An 18570-nucleotide genomic window follows, 5' to 3' on the forward strand; every position below is an offset into this window, starting at 1 on the left:
GCTAGGAAAGCCAGTTACCTGGGGCTCAGGGTCTGGCCCCCTCCTCCCAGACCCTGAGCCCCAGGTAACTGGCTTTCCTAGCTAGTGCCAGAGTGGTGTACCCCAGGGCCTCGTGGCCTGGCCAGCTGCCTGTGTTAGTAATCCAGCCCAGAAATGCCAGCCTGATTCCTCACCCCAGGGTGCCAACACGCCTCATGTTTGGCTTGGAGGCTGGGGAAATGAACTTGTCGGGAAAGACAATCTAATTTTCTTTTCCAGTCCTAAGGCACCTTCTGAATGCCTCCGAGAGAAGCAATGAGCAAACCTGAGTTGATGATGATCAGTCTGGCAGCGCTGTCTTTGGTGAGCTTCCCACAAGAACTTCCAAGGGGGCAGCTAAACCCATGGTCTTCAAGAACCAAGAGCTCTGCTTCCATGGACATGACTGCCTGCCGTGGCTATGTTAGGGCCCCTCTGGAGTCCCCCACTCTGCAAGGGAAGTGTGGGAATCTCTGGGATCTGTAAGCCCATCTCCAGGAACCAGAACCACCAGGAAATCGGAGCGACTCATTTCCGGGGCTGAGAAGCTGGGTCCCCAGGCACCTCGCTGGTACGCAAGTTGGAACAGGCCTGGCCTTAGTCACATCTCCACTTCTAATCCTGGTCCACGTCCAGCACCCACATGCCAAGTGGCTGGAATATTTGGTCCTTCCTGGTTGTCCATCTTCTCCACCCCACCCATATTCCCTCAACCCAGGCCTTTTCTACCCAAACCCAGGGCCACTCCCCATCCTGCCCACTCCTGCCAGCCCTGGATTGACAGGGTTAGCGGCCAGCAGGAGGTGGGCCGCTCTCTGCTTTCACAGGAAGGCTCCCCGGGGAGACCCCCACGTCCCGCTGAGCTCTGTGCGTGACCCACGCCCCAGTTCCTTCCTCCCTCCCGGATGATGAAATCATAGCCTCGATCTGGACCTGTTCATGCTACAAGACAAATTGTCAAAATGTTTTGATCTAATTGGGTCTTTTTCAAGTCAGCTGAAAACCATCAGGCGGGGAACCAGATGGAGCTGGTGATTAATGAGGGACATTTGGTTGCTTCTCCACATCCATCATGGAGCCCCATTTGGGCGGGTGTGTTCTCATCCTCCGCCACGAATGGGTATGACCAGGCAGATAACTGAGGCCTCGCTTCCACGCTTCCGTGGGCTTCTCCCCTGAGGCTCCAAAACCCAGGGTCCAGGAATGACTGCTCCTGGACAAGCCCCTGACTCAGAGATAGCCTCTTGTCCACAAGCGGCCCCAGCCCCATTGGGAACCACGTGTGACACTGCCAGGCTCCAGCGCAGGTAGGGGACAGAGGGGAAGAGAGAGCATTTCTGTGAGCCCGGGAGACATGTTGGCTGCAATCGAGCCCGGGATCTGGGTTTGCAGGCTCTAATGCTCAGCCCACGTGGCCACCGTCCCTTTGTCTGAAAGGCACTCTGCTCTGGTGTGGGAGGTCTGAGCCAGTTTCTACGCACGTTTTCTTCACAGGGAAGCAGGATCAGAGCCAGTGTCCAGAGGATACAGCCAGGGCCTCCCACTTGCTGTGTGATTTTTCGGTGAGATCCACTCCTCTCTGAGCTGCTGGTGCTCCATGGTAAAATTTGATGGGGCCTAGTCCTTGAACTGGTAATTGTTCTGTGCCGAGGACCCTCACTTGTATCACAAACCTCCCCACACATCTGTGCTCAGTCGCTCAGTCTGATTCTTTGCTATTCCATGGACTGTAGCCCGCCAGGCTCCTTTGTCCATGAAATCTTCCGGCAAGAATATTGAAATGGGTTGCCATTTCCTACTTCAGGGGATCTTCCTGACCTGGGGGTCGAACCCATGTCTCCTGCATTGGCAGGCAGCCTCTTTACCTCTGAGTCACCTGAGAAGCCCTACAAACCTCCCCAGATGAACGCTTTTGGTTAAAATTTCACACTCACGCAGAAGTGGTTCCCAAGACCCAGGATTTGTTTTTCCTGATGATAATCTTCTTTGATCAGCGAGACTCAGTGAAGTGGAATTTACTGTGGGATTCATTTTAGGTGTCTGGGAAGTTGGCTCCCTTCTAAATGGCCATGGGTCCTTCCTCCCCCACACTCTGGGGGTCTGTCACCTTAGGGCCCAGCCCTAGAATGGGGTAAAGCTGGTGTGAGGATGGCAAGGGGCTTGCAGTCAGAAGACCTGACCTCAAGCCCTGCCACAGGCCACTTCTGCCTGTGTGGCCTTGGGCAGGTTGTACCTGTTCTTAGATACCCTTTTTTCACATCTGTAAAATGGACTCATCACACCGACTTTCTTGGGGTTATAGTGAGACTTAAACAATACAATCATTTTTTTTTAGATTCTACATATAAGTGATATCATATAATATTTGTCTTTCAGACTGACTTCACTTAGTATGATAATCTGTAGATCCATTCATGCGGCTGCAAATGGCCTACAGAAAACAGACTTATGCTTACCAAAGGAGAAGATAGGGGAGGGATAAAACAGGAACTGGGGATTAACAGACACACACTACTATATATAAATTAGATAAACAAGGACCTACTGTACAGCTCAGGGAATTCTATTCAATATCTTGTAATAACGTATAATGGAAAAGAATCTGAAAAAGAATATATACATATATATACACACATATATATAACTGAATCACTTTGCTATAATCTGAAACATTGTAAATCAACTATATTTCAACTTAAAAAGAAAATAACATGATCCCTGTGAAAGCCCTTTGCCTTGGAAAGTAGATTTCGTGGTGTGAATTGCCATTACTATTCTGTGGCCACATCCAGGCAGAGTAGAATGGTGACCCCTGGACTCTCAAACTGATTTCCCCTTCTGATCTCTGAAATTCCCTTAGTACAGGTTTTCCCAGATTCAATACTGTTGATGTTCAGGGTAGGCCAAGCCCTCTTTAGGGAGGCTATTTTGAGCCCTATAGGATAATTAGCAATATCTCTTGCCTCTACCGCTAAATGCTAGAAGCAGCCCCACTCCACCCAGTCTTACAACAACTAAAAATATTACAGACGTTGCCCAGTGTTCTCTACTGGGGGAAATGCCAGCCCTGGTCAAGAATCATTGCTTCAGTAAGACCCACGGTATTTCTGCCCTTCGACACAACGGGTGGCCTGGAGAGAAGGGACATGGTGTTTCCAATTCATACCAAGTGTTCAACTGGCTCAGCCTCTGATGAGCTGTGTGAGTTTAGACAAGCCTCTAACCTCTCTGGGCCTTGGTATCTCATGGGAATGAGCTGCCCTGTAGGGTTTCTCAACTTGGGGCTGAGTCATTTCCCAAGGAGCAGTTGTGTCGGGTGGGGGAAGGGCTGGGGACCAGGTGGGCAGGAGGCATGGGAAGAAAGGATGGAAAGACGAGAGCGTCTACATCATGAAGCTCCCATCTCCCCAGAGGCTGGCCTGGTGGAGAACTGAAATTCTTGCTTCTCACAGTTCCTTCAGAAGACAGTATGAGTCTATAATATAATAGAATAACTGCCAATGATCACTGAGCCCTTTTAGGAGGCACTTTGCCATGCTTTTTACATGCCTCATTTCATTTAGTCATCACAACCACCCAAACGGCCCTCTGAAGTAAGTTTAATTATTGCCCATTTCACAGATGAGGATGCTGAGGCTCAAAGTGGGTGAGTGGACAAAAGGTGTATATGGTGGGGACAAAAGGGAATGAAGAGACCCCAGAGGAAAACGGAAGACGTGTCCTAAAGCAAAGTCCTGCACCGCTTTGATTAAGCTCCTGCTCCAACTAGAGAAAGATTCTCTCTTGATTCATGCATCTGATAATGAGAGGTACCAATTACATGCCTTCTACTACCGTTGATTAGTTGTGTGTTGCTGGAAACTAGGTACGTTGGAAAGATGAATCAACATCACAAAATTTCCACGTGGCTTTGGCACAAGCCTTTTGGGTTCTCCATGCCACTCTCCCAGGAAACCCCAAATCTTCACAAGCCCTCTGGGGCCTGCACTTTCCCATCCTTGCCCCAGCACAGAGGCAAGAGGCTGCCAGCCCTGTATTTCAAACTCTTCCTGTGTGCTGAGCCATAACACTCTTCCTGTTGGTGACTTAGCTTCTCTTCCTCCCACGAATATACTTGGGGCTATTTTGGAAGGATTTTGCCATGACAGCCTCTGAGTGCTAATGAGTGTGACTCCAGAAGAAAAATTTCCATTAGTAGGTAAGAAAAGAAGACAAATAACCTTGAAATTTAATAAACAGTACTGTGCCTTGTATTTTTCAGGGTTCTCCAGAGAGACAGAACTGATAGGATATAAATAGATAGATAGAGATAGACAGATAGATGATAGATAGATAGACGTTGTTGTTCAGCAGCCAAGCCATGTTTGACTCTTTGCAACCCCATAGGCTGCAGCATGCCAGGCTTCCTTGTCCCTCACACTTATATGCTGCTGCTGCTGCTAAGTCGCTTCAGTCGTGTCCGACTCTGTGCGACCCTATAGACGGCAGCCCACCAGGCTCCTCTGTCCATGGGATTTTCCAGGCAAGAGTACTGGAGTGGGGTGCCACTGTCTTATATAGAATTGTATAAAAAGATATATAGATAGAGGTATTTATTTAGAAGAGGAGGTTTCTGTTAATAATCAGGAACCATCCATGATTATGGATGCCAAGAAACTCCGTGATCTGCCCTGTGCAAGCTGGATGTCCAGAAAGTGATGTGAAAGTTTCTTCAGTTGTAACCGACTCTTTGCGACCCCATGGACTATAGCCCACTAAGCTCCTCTGTCCACAGAATTCTCCAGGCCAGAATACTGGAGTGGGTAGCCATTCCCTTCTCCAGGGGATCTTCCCAATCCAGGGATCGAACCCAGGTTTCCCACACTGCAGGTGGATTCTTTACCGTCTGAGCCACCAGGGAGGTCCAGAGAAGCAGTAGTTAAATCCAGTCCAAACCCAAAGACCTGAGAACCAGGAAAACCAATGGGGTATGTCCCAATTTGAGTCCAAAAGCCCAGGAATTAGAAGCATTGATGTCCAAGGTCAAAAGAAGATATATGTCTCTGCTCAAGCAAGAGGGCACATTCACCTTCCTCCAGCTTTTTGTTCCACATAGTCACCCAAGGGTTGGGATGATGCTGATCATATGAGTGAGAGTGATCTTCTTCACTCAGGCGACCAAATCAAATACTAGTCTCTTCCGAAAATACCCTCACAGACACACCCAGTCATAATGTTTTACTAATTATCTGGATGTTCCCTGGCCCAATCAAATTGACACACCAAAAACAGACACACCAAAAATTGACCGTCACAGTCACTTATCTCCTAGCAACGCCCTACGTGCTAAATTCCACCTGGCACTCAAGTTCAAAGCTAAAGTTGTTTTGTGGTTACATCCTTCGTTCAACAAATACGTCTTGAGTACCTGCTACATGCAAGGCAATGGGCTGGGTGATGCTGAGAATCCAGGGGGTGGAAAACATGAGCCCTGCTCTCCCATGGCGTATACTCTCAGAGGACAGCACACACAATAATATGCGGCCAAAGAAGAAGAGACCTGCAGATCCACAGGAAGACTTCCTGGGAGGAAAGACTTCCTGGGAGGATGGGCCATCAAGGATGATAAGAGATGGTGCCCCACCACCTTGCTTCAAATCTCATCTCCGAAGTTCAGCAGCTGTGTGACCAAGGCAAGTTACTTAACTTCTCTGTGCCTGTCTTTCCTCATTTGTAAAGTGAAAGTGAAGTCGCTCAGTCGTGTCCAACTCTTTGCGACTCCATGGACTGTAGCCTACCAGGCTCCTCGGTCCATGGGATTTTCCAGGCAGGAATACTGGAGTGGGTTGCCATTTCTTTCTCCAAGAGATCTTCCCCATCCAGGGATCAAACCCGGGTCTCCTGTATTGTAGACAGATGCTTTACCGCCTGAGCCACCAGGGAAGTTACATTTGTAAAGTGGGCAAAAAAAAAAAACCAACCCCATTGGGTGTTGTGATGATTCACTGAGTTAATACATATATAGTACAGGTCTTGCCACATAGTAAATGCTCAATAAAAGTGAGATAGGAAATGATTATTATCTGTTAAATGGAGCAATAAAGGGTCTTATTTTGCTGCCAGGATAAAGATGAGATAATTCAAGTAAAGCATTCCGGACAAGGCCTAGCGCATGCTAAGCACTAGATAATGTTGCTATTTTTTCTTAACAGTGTTGTCCTGTTGGCGGCAGAGGTACAAAAGGGAGGAGTGCAAGGCAAGCAGGGCAAAGCATTAATTAGCTCCCCCTCCTCTCCTTCCGGGTCCCAGGCCCTCTGTTTAGCCCCACACCCTAGGCTGCCAAGTGTCATCTCTCCTGTTCCCCAGCCCTGAATCGCCCGCGGAAGCTGGTGCAAAGGGAAGGCTGGTTTCGGCCGCTCTCCTCTGTTCTCAATCAAATGTGCCGCTTTTCTGCCTGGCTTCACACATTGTAAAAAGCAGCCGTGTGCGGATTGCTCAGTGTCCACACGTCGGGCTCCTGACCCGCTGATGGCTCCGGAGCCCATTATTGTAATGGATTTGCTATGGGGAAGAAGAAGGGGTCGTCCGCCTAATAAACCCCTGCCCCTGGTGGATCACGTTCAGCAGCCCATCTTCCATGCAGGTTTTCACTCTCACGGATTTGTTTAGTGATTTCTGAAAGACAGACAAGCTCTAATAAGTGCCCTGAGATACAGGCAAGACACCACCGAACTGGAACAAGAAACACAAGACTTTTTGGAGCAATGATTCAAGTTCTTTTTCTTTCCTTTTTTTTTTTCCCTGTCCACCTTCTGAAAGCGTAATACTGTCTTGCTGTTAGGTTTTTTAAAAAAAGAAGTACTGCTAATGAAATGCATAGACAAGTAAAAACATGTCATGCAAATTAGACACCTTTGGGGATTTTGAAAAACTTGTTTGAAGGGCTAATTGAGAAGCTATTAAAAATAATTAATAATAATCTGCTTTTCCCAAATTCTTTTCAGTTCTGAAGTGTAAGTGACACCATTTTTACTTCGCTTTTTAAAACGCGTAGGCTGAAGTGGCCGATCCTTCGTTTACCTGGAAGTCCTTACTAAACTTTTCGTGATGGGGGGTTGGGGGGGGAAGGTAATGCCATTCGTGTCCTTCCTTCCTTGGGTTTTCTTTTTCTTTATCAGTTGGTTCAAGCAGCAGATCGTTCCACAAATGCAGTCAATGTACCATCGCAGGAGTGGTTCTAAAGTCTCACTGGGGGAAAATTGTTGTGAGTTACAGGAAATTAAAAAATTCTTGCAATACCAACCCACTTCTCAAAGTCAATCTGTGGTATCCCTGCGTCCATTCGACTCTGAAGTCAGGCCAGCATGATTTTTTGAAGAGTAATTTCCAGCCTTATAAAGGGTCACGCCGTGTATTGAAGCCACATTTGCTTCCGTGTTTTGTAAATTTCGAACTCATTACTGAACCTTTTGTCTCTCAGACCCCCATGTCTGCCTCTCACCTCGGCCTCATCAATCTGAGCCTTAAAAATCTAATGAAAAATGCTGAGACACATTTTGCATGTGGAAATGCATTAAAACACAAATTGTTACGAACCTGAGGAGGAACTGGCTCTCCAGGATGGGCGGGAGAGGCATACCACTGTTCTTCAGAACCAGCGCACTGCTGGTCATGGCTGCAGGTCCTTGGGAATACAGAGAAAACAACAGGACTTCCCCACTCTCCTCTGAGCCTCAGGGTTCTGTGCCTTTAAGATAAATCCACCATAGCATCTGCTCCACAAGATTTCAAACTGTCCATGCCCTAAGTTCCAGACTGGAAGACAGCGGTGATGCCGTGTTCCCTCTACAAGGCACGTATCGGAGGTCTCCATGCCTCCACAGTGTTCTGACCCAGGAGCTCAGTTAAGCTGTGGTCAACTTGAGAATGTCACACAGTGCCTCGTAGTAGACAGAGAAACACCACCATTGGGCTCTGTGATTTGGGGGACATTAAGAAGAAGCTGGGAACGATTAAGGGCAGGAGGAGAAGGGGGCAACAGAGGATGAGATGGTTGGATGGCATCATCAACATAATGGACACAAGTTTGAGCAAACTCTGGGCAATAGTGAAGGACAGGGAAGCCTGGCATGCTGCAATCCATGGGGTCACAAAGAGTCAGACATGACTGAGCAACTGAACGACAAAAAGAAGTTGATGAAAGCTGTATGAATGTCTCCTAAACACACACACACACCACATACAGAATCTCTCTCTCTCACCCTCACTTACTCTCTCTTGCATTTCTTTTCCAAGAGCCCACACTAAACTCCTGTGATACAGGTAATTGTCACACCTGACTCCCTTCACCTGGGTAGCGGGGTAGTCAGCTTAGTGAAATGAAAAGAACAGGAAAAGTGTAGGCAGGTTGACCTAAGTCTGCAGCTCAGTTCTGCCATTTCCTGGCTTCGTGGCCTTGGTTGAGTCACTTAACTGTCTTTGAGCCTCAGTTTCCTCTCCTGTAAAGTGGAGATGATGATACCTACCTTTCAGGTTTGTGTTGAGAATGGATCAAAACATAGGCAAAGTGCCTGGTGCTGAAGCTGACATACAGCGGGGCTCCCTCTGTGGATGGGAGGCAGTATTTTGGTTCAGATGGTTCTGGGCTCTGATTTGGGGTGGGGGAGGTCGATCCACTGAGGTGGTGGCTGGAGAATTAGAGCTGAGTGCTGCCCTGAAAACTCTGGATTCAGGGATAGAAGAGCTTTGTTCTTTAACACCCTGCCTGACACCTCCTAATGAAATGTAAATGAGGGTTCTAACAAGCCTGGCATTTGCTTTGGGAAAAGGTGCGAGCAGATAGTTACAGCCAGGGCAGTGAGTGTCCTGGGGTCTGAATGGAGCTAGTTTACAGAAAGAGGACCTCAGCTGCTCCCCAAGAGTGGCCCCAACCGCAGGGTTTGAAGAGGCTTTCCCTGTCCACTGGAGGAGGAAATGGCAACCAATTCCAGTATTCTGGCCTGGAAAATCCCATGGATAGAGGAGTCATACACAACTGAGCACACACCCACACACGCTTCCCTCTCCAAGGAGATGAGCTCAGCCTTCTTGCAGTACACCTGTCCCTTCGGGCCTTCCCATGAGTCACCATCCGAGCAGAAGGGCCTGGTGACCTGACAGCAAGTGGACCTGTCTCAAGACCGGGGGTCAGCCTGTTCCTCCTGCTCCTGCCTGCCTTGGGCAAATGGGGGAAGGGGTGCTTGGATAGAGTCCATGCCCATAGCCATCATGGGACCTGCTCTCATCAAACCTGTATAGACACAGCCTCCTCAAGCCCAGAAGCCAAGGAGGCCAAGGGCCATAAGGGACTCCACCAGGGCACCTCCCTATCTGGAAAGAAAGTGAAAGTGTTAGTTGCTCAGTCGTATCCAACTCTTTGCAACCCCATGGAATGACTGTAGCCTGCGGGGCTACTCTGTCCATGGGAGTCTCCAGGCAAGAAGACTGGAGTGGGTGGCCATACCCTCCTCCAGGGCATCTTCCCAACTCAGGGATCGAACCCGGGTCTCCCACATTGCAGGCAGATTCTTTACCATCTGAGCCATCAGTTCCCCTCAAGTGTGAAATCCTCCTGGTCCACGAGAAGATGTGGCCCTTAAAAGAAACACATATGCTACAGCTGCCATATAGGCACGAGCCCTGGGGGTAAAGACACAGGGGATAACTAGGCTGACCCTTCAGAGTGAGCCAAACATCCGGGGCTCTTAGAGCAGCTGTTTGGAGCTGTTAGCCAGTGGTCCGGGAAACACCTGTATTCATTCCTCTGCCTCACCTATGGCTGGAGCGTGAGAACCACAGCTTTACAGAGGGTACACCGACCTTACTGCCTAGCATCCGCATCTCAGCTTAACCAGTGTTCTGGGCTCCCAGTCCTCCCAGAGCAGAGGTTCTGGGGTTGCTATGCTGCACTGGGACGGAAGCCCAGAGGAGAACTGGAGGGACCCACAACTCAAAATGCCTTTAGCATCACACTTGCAGACTCACTAAGGATCAGAAGGGGACCAGTGAACCTGACTGCATTTTGCAGTCAGGGACATTGACTGCTGTGGGGGAGGAGCTTCTGAACTGTGGGAGGAGGAATGCTATAACTAGCTCATTATTCTGTACTTACATATGCATCCATCTTTTCTCAAGGGCCGGAATTGAAACTTATTTGGCTCATTCCTCACACTTAGCTAGGAATCGTTTTTTAATACTTTTTAAAATCGATGAATCAGTGGCTAAAAGAACTAATCATCCACAGGAAAACACTGCCCAGCATTCAGCCTGGGGCCAGACATGAGCTGAAACCCTCAGCCGCGCTGTCTCTCGGGATCTTGTGGTCTCCATCCCCAGGGCTGCCCTTCAAGCGGGATGGAATCTAGGGTGAGGAAGGTCATTTGTGCCCCACCCCCTCCAGAGATTCTGGAGTTTCTTTCGGGGTTCCCAGTGGGCTCGCCCTGCCAGCCTCCCTCCTCCTCAGGAGCAGATCCACAGTCTGACACGTGGGGAGCCAAGACCTGGCCCAAAAGAAGGGCCCAGAAAGCTGCATCCAGGCCCTGCTGGGCCCTGGAAGTGTGGATGCTTGGTTCACAGGCTACTGATTGCCGCTCGGTCACCGCCCCTGGGCGGGTCTGCGCAAACCCCACTCTGCTGGAGCTCACCCCTCTCCTCACTTGGACCTCAAATGTCACCTCCTTCCCCATACCCCAGTAGAGACGGCCCCAGGCCAACAAGCCTTCAGCACGTGATACACAAACGTGCTCATTTTGATCTTCCCACCACCTCCGAACTGCTGCGGAGGAGATGATGGGAATAGAATCCCCAGGGAGCCCTTGGGGCCTAATGCATCACATGTGCTGAGAGAGGCCAGGCCGGGCCGGACATTTGCAGCTCAGCTCCCGACCCTCCTGGGACCCCGGCTTCTTGCACTTGGGCTGAACTGGGGGACCAGGAGTGGGAGGCTGAGCAAGGACTCGCTTCTCTCAACCAAGGCCACCAGGGCACACAGTCCAGTCCCTCCAGGCTGCTCCAAGGCAGGACATTTTCTGGCAACTTCCTAGCCGATTCAAATCCATACAGAAAATAGCATCTCTTCCTCGTGTTTAAGCCCAGGAAAGGGAGACGTTGAAGGTGTCTGGCCCACTGACTCAGCTACTGGGGGGATTCAAATTAAAAATAGAATTGATCATAATCTGCAGACTCGAGTTCCTCCCGCTAAACCAGGCACCTGGCAAAGCTGTATTAAAGGACCAGTTTCCAGCCACTATCAGAAACACAGATGGGTACAGGAAACAGGAAGTACAGTGTTGTATGTACACATAAGCATCTGCTCTGCGTCAGGACCAGGAATTACAAGAGTCTGGTGGGGAGACTAGCCATTGGAGGAAGTAGCAGATCAAGTCGGAAAATTAAAACAATGCAGTGGAGAAAGAACAGTCAAGTCAGACAGGCCAGCTTCTACCACTAATTAGCTGTGTGACTTTAGGTCAGTTACTAGCATCTCTGAGACTCTGTTTCCTTATCCATAAAAGAGCCGTAAGAGCAGCCGTGTGTGCGTGCGTGCCAAGTCACTTCAGTCGTGTCCGACTCCGTGCGACCCTGTGGACTGTAGTCTGCCAGGCTTTCTGTCCGTGGGATTCTAATGCTAGTCTCCTCTTGCCAACTCCTTGCTGGGCTTCCAACTGCTTCTCAGGTTTTGTCCCCTCCACCTCCTGCTCGTCTTCCAGATAGTTCATTTCTTGCTATGCCCAGTGCCCCATCCGGGCCCTTTCATGGGTCCCTGCACTGCTGCCAGTGCCCTTAACTTGCCTTCCAGCCTCCGACAAGACCTCCTCCAGGCCAGCATCCACAGAGCTGCAAGATGGGCATGTTCGTGATCCATCAAATGATGATGGTGGTGACGACAACACTGAACGCTGTTCAGTGCTGACTTTATGCCCAGCCCTGTCCCAAGTCTTTTGCTTGAATTAACTCATTTAGGCCTCCCAGCAGCTCTGTCAAGGAAGTGCTATCACTATCCCCATTTTCCAGATGATAAAACTGAGGCACATGGTGGTGAAGTCATTTGCAGAGATCACACAGGAGTGGACAATGAGGCCAGGGTACGAACCTAGGCAGTCTGACCCCAGCCTTCCGTACTTAAGACACTCAGTGGTTTTCTTCATGATCACCACAGGACACAGACCCCAGAACACAGCCCCTCACACCCCGATGCACCCAGCCAACCCTCCAAGCATGCGCTCATCACCTTTCCACAGCCAGGGCTCTGGCCAGGCCAAATGACATCCTGTCCACGGCTGAACACAGCAAACACTTTTATGCCTCTGAGCCTTCATGCTTGCCGCTCCCTCTGCCTCAAGCACCTTTCCAAATCCCACCTTTCTCTTCAAGATTCAGCACTAGGAAGCCTTCCTTGACCTCCCAATCCCAATACATCCACAGCCCCTGCCCTGACCCCAGCACAGCATGTACTCTCTTCGGCATCTGTCTCATCCATTAAGCAATGAGCTCTCAAGAACTCTCAAGAACACTATTGTGTCTTTTTCCTCTGTATTGCCTGCATCTTGCATAGGGTGTGAATGAACAAGCTGGAGACTTAATTTATTTCCAAATGTAATAGAAGAATTTTGAATCAAAGTGAAAATAAAATAAGGGCTTTGAATCCAGCTGCTCTGGGTTAGAATCCCAGTTCCGTCGCTTATTAGCTGTGTGATGTTGGAAAAATTACTTAACCTCTCTGAATGTCAGTTTCTTCATCTGTAAAATGCCAGGGAGGGCATTACTCCTTCAAAGGGTTGCCTTGAATATTGTGTGTGTGTGTGTGTGTGTGTGTGCATGTGCACGCACACATGTGCTTAGTCACTCAGTCATGTCCAACTCTTTGCATCCCTTTTGGACTATAGCCCACCAGGTTACTCTGTCCATGGGATTCTCCAGGCAAGAATATTAGAGTGGGTTGCCATTTCCTCCTCCAGGGGATCTTTCTGATCAAGGGATCGAACATGTGTCTCCTGTGTCTTCTGCGTTGCAAGTGTATTCTTTACCCACTGAGCCTTCAGGAAAGCCCCCCTCTGAATAGTAAGTGTAATAAATTTGATAAAGTGTAGAGCCGTGCCATATAGGCCCTTGCCATTGTGCTGTGCTCAGTCACTTCGGTTGCGTCTGACTCTTTGTGATCCCATGAGCTATAGCCTGTCAGGCTCCTCTGTCCATGGGGATTCTCCAGGCATGAATACTGGAGTGGGTTGCCATGCCCTCCTCCAGGGAATCTTCCCGACCCAGGATCAAACCCGCATCTCTATGTCTTCTGCACTGGCAGGTGGGCTCTTCATCACTGGTGGCACCAGGGAAGCCCGGTCCTTGCCATTAAGTAGAAGCTATTTTGATAATTATTATCAAGTTCACTGTGTGATTATTAAGCTTTTATGTGAAGAGTATTCACATCTGCATGTGTACGTGCTTCCATGCACTGACTAGGGCTCTTCTAACCACCCTGAGCAGCCCTAGGCAGGAATCTCTGAGCAGACCTTCTCCTCTCTGCTCCTCACACAATAAAACCAAAAGCCCTTTCCCACCTCAGGACCTTTGCACATGGCATTTCACTGTACGGGATGTTCCTCCCTCCAATGGCCTCATGGTTGACTCCTTTGCATCTTTTAGACCTAGGTATAGGATGTCACCGGAGAAGGCAATGGCACCCCACTCCAGTACTCTTGCCTGGAAAATCCCATGGATGGAGGAGCCTGGTGGGCTGCAGTCCATGGGGTCGAGAAGAGTCGGACACTTACTGAGCGACCTCACTTTCACTTTTCACTTTCATGCATTGGCGAAGGAAATGGCAACCCACTCCAGTGTTCTTGCCTGGAGAATCCCAGGGACAGCAGAGCCTGGTGGGCTGCCGTCTATGGGGTCGCACAGAGTCAGACACGACTGCAGCAACTGACCAGCAGCAGCAGCAGCATAAGATGTCACTTCCTTGGAGGGCCTTCTCAACCACTCTGTCTGGACAGAAGTCCGTTTACTCTACTGCCCATTGTCCAGTTCAACCCTTGTTGGTTCCTTCCATAGCACTTTGAAAATATGTAAGGATTGGTGTTTTTGTCCATCCATTCCATGTCAGTCCCAAGATGGTGTGGCATTGCCATCATCTCCTGCTGTGCTTTCAGTGCCTGGCATGCTGTGTGACACTTAGTGGGGAGCTCAATAAACAAATGTTGAGAGAATGTTGAATAAATAACTTATTTGGGTTCCATTCAGCAAGAGCAGAGAAAAGGTGTGAGGATTTGCAGCTAGAGCTCCTCCCCTGCAGATGAGAGAGAGACCCCTCCCTCTCCCCAAAGCCTCAGCAAGGCCGCACCTGGCTGCCTGCAGCCTGCGGAGCCCAGCATCAGCTCACTAGAGACAGATTGGAGGGAGTTCAGAGGAGTGGGCCAGGCAGGATTCAGTGGAGGGAGAGGGTGATTTATAAAGAAAGATAAAAGGGCCCAGCTTCATAAGGTTGGGCTACAGGATTATTTTGATAACAGCCTCCAAATGTTGGCAAGGTGTGTGTGCCAGGGAGTGGAGATCTTTCCCCGACAAAGGTGCCAAAGTGGTCCCCTGGGGAGACTTGGTGAAATCTCAATTGACCCTGGGGTCCGGAACTGGAGCGGGAAACCACGGCCAAAGCAAGGAATCTTCCCTGTGATCTGGGCTGTCAGCAAGTTTCCTTGGAGCACCCCAGGAAATTAACACTGCTGAAACCAAGAGGGTCTTTTGAGAAACCAGAGACAATCCACCTCCTGAGTAAGACTACTTTGTTAAGTATCTGAGAAGGAAGATGCCTCGGTTATCTTGTAGATCGGGGGTCCGCGCGCTATGGCCTGAGGGCCAACTTCAGCCTGCTGCCTATTTTTGTAAATGAAGTTTTATTGGAAGAGAGCCACACCCATCTGTTTACATATTATCTATGACTGCTTGTGCACTACAACTTCCAAGCTGAGAAGTTGCATCAGAGATAATATGACTCACAAATTCTAAATATTTACTCTCTGGCCCTTTACAGACATGATCCAAAGATCCTCGGTTACACCACTGATTCTTAAGTAAAGTGCATGACACTTGGAGAGGGAAAAAAGTGTCCACAGGGCCCCAGCTCTGACTTAACTTATTTTTATTATAGTAGTAAACACACACACACATATATAAAGTTAGGTATAAATGTTTTCAGCTTTTAGCTCTTATACAACTGGAAAACCAAAAAGCATTCTTGGATTAAATGCCAACAAAATGACAGAAACATTAAAATTAAAATGAACAGCATTAAAATAATGCAGTCGATGATGCTTTTGCTGAAGAGCCATTGCTGTTCACAGCATGAATGTGCTGCTAGTGTACAGATTTGTTTGCATTTGGCAAGACTGCTATGAAAAGAGTGTTGTGTGATGACTCAATTCCCCCACTCAGCTTTTCTCTTCTCTTTCAAAAACCTTCATTGACATAGAAAGCTATGACATCGTGGGCCTTCGGTGGATACAAATGTTCAGTCACATCTGCACTTTCTCTCATCAGCCCATGAGGACTAAAGTACGTAGTTCTGATTGACTCAGTGTCCTCTTGAATACAAAAGTTAGGCACTGACATTTTATGGCTATGTCCAGGTGTACGGTGACCTGCCAGATGAGCCAGAAAATGTTTACAACCATTGTCTAAAATAAAAATAAAGTAGTGAAAAAAAAAAAAACAAAACCTCTTAGAAGATTTGTCCACTGGTTGGGGGATCTAGCCCAGCCTTCGCCTTTTCCAAATGAAGAAACCGAGTCCCGTAGGAACACAGTAACTTGGCAAGATCACCGTGGGGGCTGGGGCTGAAGCCATGTTTGAATGGGGGTGTGCTGACTCAGTGCCCTGCACTCCTCCTCAGCCCAAGGGGGAGCCCAAGGAGCTCCCAAGACAGCTGACCAGAGCAGAAGTCTGCCCACCGGAACCAAGAAGCGTGCCCATTAGCTAGAGTCACTGACTATGACATGAATGGCTTCCTCTGGAGTTGGAGAAGAGCTGTGCTCTCGGACACCATGAGTGACAGCTGGAGCCAGCATCTGGGAAGCACAGGGGGAAGGGGTTCTCCCAGGGTAGACGACTGGCTGGAATGACTTCCAAGAGCCCCTCCCAGACTTTAGAAGTGAAGCAACAGCCATGGAGCCCCTGCAACAACAGAGCCCTCTTCCTTAGCCCAAAGAGTGTCAGTGGGATCCACTTGGGCTCAGAGAAAACTAGACTGTCTGAATCCTGAAGTTTATCCAAGTCTTCACTGTCTTGGATGATGGCTCAGACAGAGAAATCATATGGAAGCCTCCCGGTTTAGCAGACCCTAAACGTGGATGTGGCAGCAACGGAGTGTTCCTTGGGGAATCCAGCTCCTAGGGGGCCAAGCCTGGAGAGGGACATGTGTCACTCAGCGTGGCCACGGGTTTTGCAGGATTACAGCCCCCGTTCTCCAGGCTGGTCAAGTACTGGGCTGTCTTCACTCACCTGGGGAGCAGCACGCTGGTCAGGAGGAGAAATGGGGAACAAGCTCATGGTAGCAGCCTATTCAGAGCAGAGTGAGGCAGCCCGCTGATACTGTTTCTATACGGGAGTCTTATTTAAAAGACTTGTGACTGGTTGGTTCAGACTAAATGAGAATATTTAAAGCCAACTCTTTGGTAAAGACTCTGATACTGGAAAAGGCTGAGGCAAAAGGAGATGAGGGCAGCAGAGGATAAGATGTTTAGATAGCATCACTGACTCAATGGACATGAACCTGAGCAAACTCAGGGAGATAGTGAAGGACAGAGGAATCTAGTGTGCTACAGTCCCTGGGATCACAAAGAGTTGGACACAACTTAGCAACTGAACAACAGCAACAAATGAGAACATACAAGACGTTTCAGAATAGGGCTTGGCAAACATTTTCAGTAACGAGCCAGATAGTAAATTTTTAGACTTTGTAGGACGTGTGCAGGTCTTTTATGTTAACGAACGTTCTAAAATGTAAAAGCCATTCTCGGCTGACACACTATACAATACAGGCTACAGGCTGAATTTGGCCCAGAGGTGGTACTTTGCTGACCTCTGTTCTAGAATGTCACTAATTCCAGACACGCCCTGCACTATCAACTTGGCCTTCTCGGGACTATAAACACCCGAAAAACAGACGTGCTCTCATCCCCAGGCTCGCATACGCACAGACACACATATTCACACCCATGGACACACACACACACACACTCAGAGTTTGTCCATGAAACAAAAATAATTTCCAAATTTGCAAAGCACACACGTGCTTGAAAGTTAATTCAAGGACAATCTGTAATGTGCAAAGCCACCATGTCCAGGGCTGGGAAGCTAGAGACTATTCCCAGAGACACAGAAGAAAATACAAGAGGAGATCAGGGCAGGGAAAGAAGACCTTGCCTGTGATCTAGTCTGAAGGTTTCTAAACTGTTCCTCCAAGTCATGTGGCCTTGAAGGAGGGGACTTCTGGAGTTCTCTGCTTCACGCTGCCACATTCACATGAGCTAAGCCACCTAACCTTTGTTGTGTTGAGTCACTAAGTCATGTCCAACTTTTTGTGACCCCACATCCATTGAGTTGGTGATGCCATCCAGCCATCTCAGCATCCTCTGTTATCCCCTTTTCCTCTTGCCCTCAATCTTTCCCAGCATTAGGGTCTTTTCCAATGAGTTAGTGCTTCATATCAGGCCATAGTATGGAGGCTTCAGTTTCAGCATCAGTCCTTCTAATGAATATTCAGGGTAAATTTCCTTTAGGATTGACTGGTTGGATCACCTTGCTGTCCAAGGGGCACTCGAGCATCTTCTCCAACACCACAGTTCGAAAGCATCAGTTCTTCAGTGCTGAGCCTTCTTTGTGGTCCAACTCTCACATCAGTACATGACTAATGGAAATATCATAGCTTTGACTATATGAACTTTTGTCGGCAAAGTGATGTCTCTCCTTTTTAATATGCTGTCTAGGTTTGTCATAGCTTTTCTTCCAAGGAGCAAGCATCTTTTAGTTTCATGGCTGCAGTCACCATCCACAGTGATTTTGGAGCCCAAGAAAATAGTCTGTCACTGTTCCCATTGTTTCCCCATCTATTTTCCATGAAGTGGTGGGACTGGATGCCATGATCTTAGTTTTTGAACGTTGAGTTGTAAAAACAGCTTTTTCACTCCTGTACATACTGGATTTCCATTGAAGATTTCATCCGAAGGTAGGATTTCATGACAAAAGATACTGGTGGGTGCCCAAAACCAGTACTTGGCCAGTTGTCTTATATCTGGTCCCTCTAAAAAGTCTGGCAAGATTAGCCCACGTGATTGCCTATTGTAGACATTATAAGATAGGGCTAGGAATACCAACTGAGCTATTTCAAATCCTGAAAGATGATGCTGTGAAAGTGCTGCACTCAATATGCCAGCAAATTTGGAAAACTCAGCAGTGGCCACAAGACTGGAAAAGGTCAGTTTTCATTCCAATCCCAAAGAAAGGCAATGCCAAAGAAGGCTCAAACTACCACACAATTGTACC

Source organism: Bison bison, unplaced genomic scaffold, assembly GCF_000754665.1.
Source record: "Bison bison bison isolate TAMUID 2011002044 unplaced genomic scaffold, Bison_UMD1.0 scf7180017864456, whole genome shotgun sequence".
Classification (NCBI taxonomy): Eukaryota; Metazoa; Chordata; class Mammalia; order Artiodactyla; family Bovidae; genus Bison; species Bison bison.